The sequence below is a fragment of the Octopus bimaculoides genome, chromosome 7 (genome assembly GCF_001194135.2).
Source record: "Octopus bimaculoides isolate UCB-OBI-ISO-001 chromosome 7, ASM119413v2, whole genome shotgun sequence".
Classification (NCBI taxonomy): domain Eukaryota; kingdom Metazoa; phylum Mollusca; class Cephalopoda; order Octopoda; family Octopodidae; genus Octopus; species Octopus bimaculoides.
Window position 1 is genome coordinate 42,549,915 of NC_068987.1, and position 11,069 is coordinate 42,560,983.

Sequence of the window (11,069 nt, forward strand, 5' to 3'; positions counted from 1 at the left end):
TTCTCTAACCAAGACAGAGTTTGTTTGCCAGCGTCTAACAAAAGAAAAAAAGAACGAAACAGTGGAAGAGGGAGACAAAGCGTATTACAAAAGAAAATGTAGGTAAGGAAGACAGAGTAAGTGTAAAATGTAAAATGCATTTTTTTTTTCTTAAATATGAGATATAGTTTAAAATATAAGATGTTTTTGAAAGACACTATATTCTATAATGAGATTATATATATATATATTTATTTTAAATCATTTATTTATTTTAAATCATTTATTTATTTTAAATCGTTCATCTTTCTCCCCCCTCTCACTCTCTCACACACACACATATACTACTTTGGGAGCGAAAAAGTTTTGTTTATATTTCACAACAGCTATGAAACAAAAAGGTATGTAACAATTTGTCAGTCACCCCCTCCCCAACCCGTTTTTCGGACCACAAAAAGGGTTTGGTAATTTTTCAGATTAACACTCGCATGATTTCCACTAGGGTGTTACAGTTAGGGTTTTAGAGTTAGGGTTAGGGTTTTATGGTTAGGATTAGGGTTAGTGTTAGGATTAGGATTAGGGTTGGTGTTAGGGTTAGGGTTTAGGGTTATGGTTAGAGTTAAACTAGAAGGGACAGGCCCCTTATTTTTTGGTTAAGGCTGTTGGTAAGTTTTCCTAAGTTACTCCAATCCAGATCCCCAATGCAAACCTTCAGATCAACCTTCTCCTATGCAGATCTCTAATGCAACATTTAAAAACACAGTCAATGATTGGAAATAACCAATAAATTGATTCCTTATGGGATTTCCCAATCAAATTGTCAGCAAACCATTTTCAGCCAAACCAATTTCAACGGACTTTGGTCAAATCTGATGTCGATGTTACTTATTTTGGTTTGAAATAAAGCACTTGATCACTTAATAATCCTAGCTTAATCCCGGGCAGCGCCGAGCTATACTGCTAGTGTTTAATAAATATGTACTCTACTTATGGTAAAGTAAGCATAAATTTTTACATTCTAATGGTTTTTTTTTTTTCTTGCACCCTTTGAAAATGAGTGTAGATCAAATTCACATCAGGCACTACATGCTGTATGAATTCAAAAGGGGATTTTCAACAATTGAAGTGGCAAGACATATTCATTCTTTCTATGAAAATGAAGTTTTAAAATGATGGTTTGGCCAATTTTGCTCAGAAAACTTTTCTCTTCAAGTTTCCTCTCAACCTGAATGACCAAGCTCTGTTTATACTCAGCTTCTAAAAGTTGTAGTTGAGGAAAATCCAAACTGCAAGAGAATTAACAGAACAGTTCAATTCAAGTCACACTTTGACAATAAAACATCTTCATGGACTAGATAAAGTGTCTAAGTTTGGTCAGCAGATCCCTCATTATCTGACTGCTTGACTTAACCAAGAGTTGTCATTGTGGAGTATCCTTACTATCATTCAACTACTCAATTTACTCACATGCAGAATCTTCAGAACTTTGTCGCTAATTCAGTTCTTAACCAAATTGAAAACTGTTAACACTTTTGAAGAGGATTAGTCCCTAGCTACATTTTCACATAAAAAATTGAGATTTGGTCCAGTAGGAAAAGTTTACATCAAAATTTGTGGCAGCATTGTAGAAGAGTAAGTCACGCCTCCACTCAAGTTTAGATCAAAATATTTTTTTTTATTTTAGAAGCAAAATATATTTGTCTCAGCTTCAATGATAAAAGAAAGCATGAAGAATTTCATAGTTTTAGTCCCATGCAACGAAAATTTGTATCAAAAAAGTTGTGAGGTAAAATATCATGAAAAAATATATAAGTAAGGCAAAAATTGAATTTAAGTATAATTAACTTTTTTATTTTAAAAACAAACTATATTTTAATTAAGCTTAAATGATAGAGCTCAATTCGAGGAATTTCATGGTATCAATCTGATGCAATGAAGTTTTAAAAGAAAAAAGTTATGCGTGTTTGTTTCTAAAATTTGAGGGTGATAATATAGTTCTATACTTTTTTATGAATATAGTTCTAAAGGAACTTTTAATATATGTCACCAGCATCATTGAGGTAAGGGTTAGGGTTAGGGTTATCATTGACACTGCTGATTTGCAATTAGTTTAATTACATCATCTGTATTAAAAATTAAAATATTATTTAGAAATTTATCAAATTTATTATTCAGTTTTCAATAGGGTAAAATCTTAAATTATTAATCCACACATTATTAATTAGCATCATAGCATAACCTGGGAAAACATGGATTACATGGAAAAATGCGAGCAAGAGAAATAATATTCTTAAGATTATAAACCTGGAAAAGTACAGGACAAGTTATTACATCTGGTAAAGTATAGAACAAAAAAATTTTTACTTAAAATATTGCAGCTAAGGATAAAATTTGAATATTAAAAATTATTTGATTTCAATTTACAAAGTAACATTATAATTAAAAAAAGGTAGCATCATTTTGTTAAAATATTGACTCACTAGAATACTTAAAAAATGAGCTAAAGTTTTATGCTAAGTAGAATAGTATATATGGTAGACAAATTCATTATGTAAAAAATAGGCATTGGGTCAAGACTAAAAATGTGAAGACTTGGCAATAACTCAAGCAAATTTTTCTGTGAATTTGTTGTTATAGGTAGATTTTACTGTAATATATAACTAATTTTTGTATTATTCTATTTATTGTACTAACTAATTATGTACTACTACTGTTGTCCAGTGGTTGGAAGTGTCCAAGAAGTGCTCTCACGTGATGATGCACCTTAGAACGCTGACAAGGGAGACAGGCATGTGACCAAGCAGTAATAGACCAATACATACTCGGCCAGAAAAAGCAGACTGAGATAAGCTTTACTGTGGTCATAATGTTGGTCTGGAGTACCACTGGCGATTAAAAGGTCAACATATGCAAAGACAAAATCTAACCCACGAATATCCTCATCAATGAACCTTTGGAACGTGCTGGCCACATTACGAAGTCCAAACAGCATAGACAAGAATTCAAATGCTCCAAAAGGTGTGGTGACAGCTGTCTTTGGAATGTTGTTGGAGTTGACAGAGACTTGATGGTATGTGCATACCAAGTCAATTTTAGAAAAAATCTTACAGCCATGCAGGGCAGACAAAAAATCCTGAACGTTTTGAAGGAGATAGTGATCTGCAACAGTGATGGTGTTAAGATGTCTAAAATCTCCAGCCTGTTGGAAATCAGCGTCATTTTTCCTGGCCATGTGTAGAGGTGCTTCCCACAGGCTCGTGGAGGGACAAATGCAGCCCAGCTGGAGCATCTGCTTGAATGCAGCCCGGGCAATCTGGAGTTTCTCTGGAGACAAACGGCGCGGTCAGGTAAAAACTGGAGGTCTCTTGGTCATGATGAAATGTCTCATGGAATGGGCTGGATTCGACAGATGAAATGACAAATCAATCAATTCTGGAAACAAAGCGAGTGACTGTTGGTAGGAGTTACCCAAAGTGGCCACAAAGAAAGAAAGACTCACAATGGGGACAGAAGAATCCTTTCTAGGGACGGCAAGTGAAGTTGTGTCATCAATGAGTTGGCATCCTCTAACGTCCACAATGATAGAATAATGGTGTAAGAAATCTACACCAAGAATGGGATAGGGCAAGTCTGCAATGACAAAGATCCACTTGAAATTTCTACTGAGTGACAAATCCAGGATAAGAGAGATTTGTCCGTAGGTCTTGATGGCGGAGTGATTTACTGTGAAGAGAGAGATGTCCGAAAGACCAGGATTGGTGGACATACACCTTCGAGGCCAAATACTTAAGCAAGCACCCATATCCACCATAAAGGACTTTGAAGAATTGGCATCTCTGATAAAGAATGCACTGTAAGGTGAATTGATGGAGGAGACAACTGATGTGCTCAGTGTCTCTCTGAAAAGTGTAAGAGCAGGGCTGTGTACATTTCTCGACCTAATCCTTGAACTTCCTGTGATACCAGCAGATTGAGGGAGCCAGAAGAGCACATGTGGGCAAGTAGGATTGGCACCTGGTCCTCCCTTTGGAATGATCCTTTGAAGACGAATGGTTCCTGCACATGTATGAAACTTGACGGGTCAGTTCTGTGATAGCCTGCAAGATTTGAGAGGATTACATGTCTGGAGTAGAAGAAATACAAGCTCGAGAGGAAGACGACGAAGGGAATTGAGGCAAAGGACAAGGACTCATTTTGGACGATAATAGGAAAACGGAACGCCATGAAGAACAAGCTGGTTGAAAGAAATGCTGTTAGAAATAGCAGTCAAACACCCTAGTTGAAAGAAGAGACAATGAGCAGTGAACTAGGAAATTTTTTTTTCAAGTAGCAGAAGATGAAAATAAGAGTCCTTGCTAAATGGATAAAGAACAAAACATGGCCAACACATGGATAATCCAGGTGGTTGAGAGAAAGAAACTCATACCTGGCATGTAGGAAAAATTTGTTGTATGACGGTGAATTATGGAGAAAATTCCAGATAAATTTTTTTCCTTTTTGTACAAGCAAGAAGAAAATTCTGGGATGCTGTGTCTGTAAAGGACCAAGTTGTACATTCGATTACAACTCAAGGAAAAATAATTTGCAATTTCCCGCTTGAAAACGGCACCAAAATTTTCTGGTAAAGAAGACAATGTGGTGATGAGAGACATCAGTGGTGTTCCTATATGACAAGTGGTGATCTGGTTGCGTAGCCAAAGTCGCGAAGGAGAAAAAGGAATACGTATTCACTGGTCTGTATTCGTCTGGTGTTCACCATTTTAGAAGTATAGTTCTGTTCTGCATCGGGTCACCATTATAGATGGATAGTTGTCCATGTCGGGGTCACCATTATAGATGGGTAGGCTGTTGTTGAGCCACCTAATGTGACTCACTCAGAAGGCTGTAATCTTGTTTGGTAGTAAACCCGGATGAAGAACATATAAATAAGGTTGTAACTTTAAATACGTTTATTGTGGCCACACGTATATACACAACTGAATGATGGACGGAATGGTTGGTGCATAGAGGTCATGGTCTTCTGTGCATTGCACCTATCTGCAAGCTGGCATGTGTTATGAGAGAGAGCCAGTCAGGTTGCATCTTCACAACTCGCATCCCATTGCCAAAAGAGGAAGAGATGAGTGTCTGAACCTTAATGTTGCGTAACGCCCTCTATATATTCAACTTGTTTTACCCACTGTCAGGGGTGGGGGCATCTGTGCCTACATATCTATGAAGAGGGGAGATATTATCTTGATTATATATATATATCAGTTAAGACAAAAGAAGTATTTGTTTGTTTCCCATTTCAAAATGTAATAGGACTTTCTCACTAATTTAATATATATACAAAGCACCTTCCAGAAGTTTTGAGACTTTTTCAGGAGAGACATTTATTAATTTCAAAGAAGTGCAAAACTCTAATCTCCTTCAAAGTAGGACCTTCTGAATTCAATGCATTTGTGGTAGTTCTCCAACCACTTCATGAAGGCCCCATAAAAGCCCTCCAAAATAAAGGTGTCCAAGACCCTTGTCACCACTTCTTTCATCTTCTCTTTCAGCTTGGGGAACAACAAAAAGTTAAGGGGAGCAAGGTCTGAACTGTAGGGAGGGTGAGGGACAGTTTTGATGCCCATCTCTATCAAGAAGTTGGTTACCAGGATGGAATTGTGGGCGAACTGGTGCAGTTGCTCTGGCCTTTTGCAATGAATCTCTTTCTGAACTCCCTCAAAAACTCCTCAAAGTACTCTTTCTTGACTATCTGGCCAGAAGGAACCCAGTGGATGTAGATGATGCCCTTGCTGCTTAAAAAATGGGATCACCACGAGCTTTCCAGTTAGCATGATTTGCTTGGCCTCTTGTGCCAGCAAAAAACAGATACCTGGCTCATACAAGTTAATTCAGCTTGGAGGGGCTTCCACACAGTTTCTTCCACCAATTTTCACTTCCAAGACATCAGTCAACATGAGATTATAGCAGAAGACACCCAAGGCACTGCATGGTGCGATTGAACTCTGAACCATGTGGCTGTAAAGCAAACATAACTACTAGTACAAAATAACAGAAGCAGTGGGGTTAGTGATGGTGGTGGTGGAAGTGGTAGCAGAAGTGGTTTGTGGTAGTAGTGATGATGCTGATGGCAATAAGGCAGTATTGGCAGCTCAGCTTATACCTTAGTGCAGTTATTGATGCCTGCAGTTAGTGATAAGATTTATTAGGAATGTTTATTCATAATAATCCATAATCACTAGCTGATAGTTATTGTTTGTATGTGTGTGTATTGTACATTAACAAATCATTTGTAATCTATTTTTAGCTCCCAAAAGAAACCAGTTTTTGTTTATAAAGCATTTTGTGTTGTTTGAAAGAGGGTCTCTCTGCATAATTGTTTGTGTAGCAGTGTGACAGAGTTGCTTGGACAGAGATAAAAATAGGTAGGAGGGGGTACTCAGTAACAACAGATTACAGATTAATCCAACATAATATAGTATCCTATTTCCTCAAAAAGATGTTTGAAGTATGGCAAAGGAATCTCATGAAAATTGAGGTAATTATCTTTTAGAGGCTTTCATTCAGTAAGTACATTAGTGTAAACATATTTAATGTAAAGATCATTTCATCATTGTCTTCTTTTCAGCTATTCCCACACTAATATAATGCAGGGTAGCCATGCATCTCCTCTATAGCAAAACACCTGTGTCTGTCCCTCTATTATACTTTAGCCTCTTAAACCTGGCACAAAGCCACCTGCCTCTTTACTACAACTCTATTCAGTTAAGAGGACTTTTCTTAGTCTTGCAAGTTGTTTGGTGACCTCACAAATACCAGTGTCATGAAAAATACCATCCAGTGCACTCTGTAAAGTGGTTGATGCTAGGAAGAGCATCAAAGTATGCCAAAGCAGACATTGAAGCTCAACACAGTCCTTAAACTCATTGGATCCTGTCAAACAATCCAATCCATGCTATCATGGAAGATGAATGTTAATTGATCGTGAGGATGTCTACAATGGTGATCACTAACAAGTTAACTAGCAATAATTAAGTGATGAGGAAAAGGCTACTCAATAACTGATATCATTTAAATTATTCAAAGACTACATTGTTCAATGATTCTTTTTTTAAAACAGCAAGTCTGGTGCCTATATGTGTTTATGCTAAAAACACTGAAGAGTTAAATATTCGATTTATTGAATCAGTGACCCAGTTCCAGTTCCTATTTGTGGTCATTTCATTTACATTGTTAAAGCTTTGAAGAAGCCATGAATATCACATATTCTCCTTTAACCCTGCCCCATTTTGTGCTTGTACTTGACACCTATTTTTTCTGAATAAATAAAGCAGCAAACTAAAAGAAAAACCTTATAATGCCTATTCTTACAGCCCCTAGTATTTATTGTGTGTCTTTTTTTCTGGGAGATACTCTCTTCATAGACATATTATGTTAACAACAGAATATATATTGGAACAATATGAATATCATTGCAGCAGTAACTCATGAAAACAGCAGCTGTATTTTGCCCCACTTGAGGCTTGTCACTTGCTAAGCTAAACTTGCAAGTAAACAGTACATTGGAAACAGTAAATAATACATTCACTGATATAGCAGAAAGCTTGCCAAGTTGTAAAAAACTCAGTAAATACAATTGAAACAACATTAAGTTAAAATATCCATCTATGTATCATACTTGGTATAATGTTATGATTTTTGTCTGAGAGAAAATCCCTTCATAGACACAACAGATATATTGTGTTGAAACACAATATATCTGTTGGAGCAAAGTGAACATCATTCCAGTAATAACTCACGAGAACATCAAATGTACTTTGGCCTTCTTGGACCTTGTCAATGATGTGCCCAGTTATCACATACTTAAAAAAAATTGTCCCCTCTGATATATAGTGAATAGTGAATAATACATTAACTGATATTATGGAAAGCTTGCTTGCTGGGCCGTAATAAACTCAGTATAGGCAACTGAAACAGCAGAAAGGGTTTAATGATGGAAAATGAGTGTAACAGGTTGTCTGTACATGCAGAACAAGGAGGAAATATTAAATATTAAATATATGAACAATATAACATTTCAAGTCACTTATACCAATTTGAAAAAAAATATAGAAACAAAATTATTTTCATATACTTCCTCTCTTATGTATGTAAAAACAGAAAAACAATGGATGAACTGTTAAGTAAAATGTTTACACACACACAGATTTGATATCTACATTGTACAAGGTCTGTGATGATACATAGAATATCAATTTCTTTATTTTACTATTACCTCCGCCAAGGAAGGAGGTTATGTTTTCATTGGCGTTGGTTTGTCCGTCTGTCCGTCTGTGTGCAAAATAACTCAAAAAGTTGTGAACAGTATTTGATGAAACTTGCAGGAAAAGTTGGTAATGACACAAGGAACAGATGATGAATTTTTAGTAGTGATCCTGGAATTTTTATGGATTCTTGAAGGATTTTTCCTTTGTTATATTTACTTTACATGAAATATTACAATGTTACGTTCTTTGATTATCTCCCTTGAAAACACGTTCATCGTTTCCATGTAACCTATGGTGACGTTGCTGTTTCCAAAGTTTATTTTCGTTTCTCTAATAGTAATTTTACTCACGTATCTATCTTAACACTCAAGTTTTAGGTAATTGTTGTTTCTTTTTAGTTGTATGGTGAAACTAGCTTGCTGTTGTTGTTGATGTATTATAACTGCTTCAGATGATTCCTGTTTTAAAAAGTTTTTTTTTAAAATCATATGGCTGTGTTTTTTTTTTTTAACCCCGCCAAGGAGGTTATGTTTTTGCCAGCGTTGGTTTGGGAAATCGGGCAATTTTCAGCATGCGTGTATATGGGTAGATATGAGCTGCTTGGCAGAGGTCTGTGCTCTCCTAGTGCTTTTCTAGTTTTTGATAAACTTCTTTGGTTTTTTAAGCACAGACTGATGCCCACCAACAATTTTCTCATATTATAGATGGTGATAATAAGTGATTATAACTAACTTTATACTATGTGGACATACAATGTAAAACTTGTTACTTCTAACAGATTTCTGCTCACTAGCAGTCCTCTCATATGTAGAGAAGCACATCACACTAAGCCAGTAATTAACACCTTAACAAACTGCTGTCCACCAAAACATTTTTCATAGAAAGGTGTTTTGAAAGATACAGAATGTTGGGCTTTCATTACACAGATGTGTTGAGTTTAGAAATTCTTAGTTTGAACTCTACATCTGGTTTGTCATAACATGCTTCAGTGTACCCCTTTTCTTCTCATCATCTTTACATACTCTGTATTCTTAAAAGCTCTTATAGTGACTACCACATATGGTAGGGAGGCTGAACACAGATTTTTTTTGTGCAGGTAAGTTTAAGTATTGGTTTAACAGAGAATTCTTTCTGTGAGGTAAAAATAATAAAAGTTATTCAATCTTTTCCTAAGAATATTTTATTTCATTATTTTAAAATGAAATTATTCAATATTTTTCAACAACCAGAGTTCAAATAATAAAAATAAAAATAACGAAATTTAAAAAAAATTTTTAATAGCATGGTATGGAGGAAAGGGCCTTTGAAACAGGTGAAGTTGATGTGGTTGATTTTGCTCTTGAACAACTGCAAAGGAAAAAAAAAAAAAAAATTAAGAGTAGCGAGGGGTTTCTAGTGAGCTGACACTCCAAGAAGGGAGTACAGGAATAAAATGTTTTGCTTCAGGTAGAGTGGAAACACAAAGGGAGAGTGAAGGTGGCACAAGACCAGATAATTTTGATAAATAGAATCCACAGTAATGAGGGTAGAATAGAGGAGGTAGTATATTTGTGGACCAGAGGCTGGAGTGTGTTAATGAGTGACTTCATACCAAATAGTCATGTGACCTATATTTAGATGTGGTGTTGGATGTTTATATGTTTATTATTAGCATTGTCTAAGATGTGGGATAAATACTCCATTGCAGGTCACATGAGCTTTGTAAAGTGTTAGTAACTGTTAGATGCTTAAACATTTTCTAGCCCAAAGAGGAATGCTAGTTTTTGCTGTGTTGAGGATGAGAGGTCATCAGTGTTAGAAAGTGCTCAGAATTTGTTGTGCCTTTAGAAATTCTAGTTGCATGTAGTTCAATTTTTAAAAATATGTTTGTACTTCTGTGCTGTTGAAGGATTAACATGATATCATTGTAGAATGTTTTGAAGCAGTTCTTCATGGAACCAGTGAAGCTTCAACAGTTTGCATGTGGATAATATTTATGTGCAACATGTTAGGGAAGAGTGAAAGTGGCATTATCATATAAATTTGAACCATTTGCCAAGCATTCACTGAAAATGCCAAGCTTTGCTACTGCATTTGTATTTGAATACTTGTTGATTAAGACTCTCATAAATTGTAATATATTCATTGAAGAGAACTTTAAGAGGACTGAGTCTCCTTAAAGGTTTGGGTTCAAGGAAGTAATTTCTATGGATTAGGCTTCTTGAGATTTCATCTTGGTTGAATTTTGGGATGTTAATATTTCTGGTTCCGGATCCAAGGCTGTATGGAACTTTAGGTAAAGACTAACATAGATAACAGTATCAAATACCAGTATTATTGGTCTCTGACAATAGAAGATTAGTTGTTACAAATCTATTTTTGAGTTCTCGCTACTTGAAAATTTCATAATAGAACTGTATTTTGGTTATTTTGGTAAAAAAAATGAAATACAGTAACAAAATTAGCAACTAATATTGTATGAACGTATGTCCATATATTCCTTTGTATTGTTTCTAAGTATGAATGTATGAATGTAATCTTTTTCAACATCTTCAAATTAACTTATAATAAAAAAAGAAAATCCACTACGCAAAAACATTCTATAATGGAAGCTTTGACTGTGCTGTTTAACCTCTCTTGCCCGTCTCTAGGCCTTTCTCCTTGTTTTCTCTCTAATCCACTTTCTCATCCTTTTTCTTTTTCTAAAAATAAGAGAAAGCAAGATATTTTTAAGATGAAAGAACATTATGGATGCCTTGACTAGGCAGTTCCCCCCTCCCCGCTCTCTCTGTATCTATGTCTCTCTCTTAGTTTCTCATTCTCTATTTCCTTCTTCTTTCTGATTTTCACTCT

The 11,069-nt window shown here is 35.6% G+C and overlaps 1 long non-coding RNA gene across 1 annotated transcript in view; it reads right to left on the minus strand.

Moving 5' to 3' along the window:
• Positions 1-9,401: 9,401 nt before the first annotated feature.
• The window catches only part of LOC128248368 (uncharacterized), a 17,094-nt gene continuing 15,426 nt past the window's right edge, over positions 9,402-11,069 (minus strand). Inside the window, exon 2 of the long non-coding RNA XR_008264599.1 lies at positions 9,402-10,918. This is a non-coding gene — a long non-coding RNA (uncharacterized LOC128248368). The remainder of the gene's footprint in view (positions 10,919-11,069) is intronic.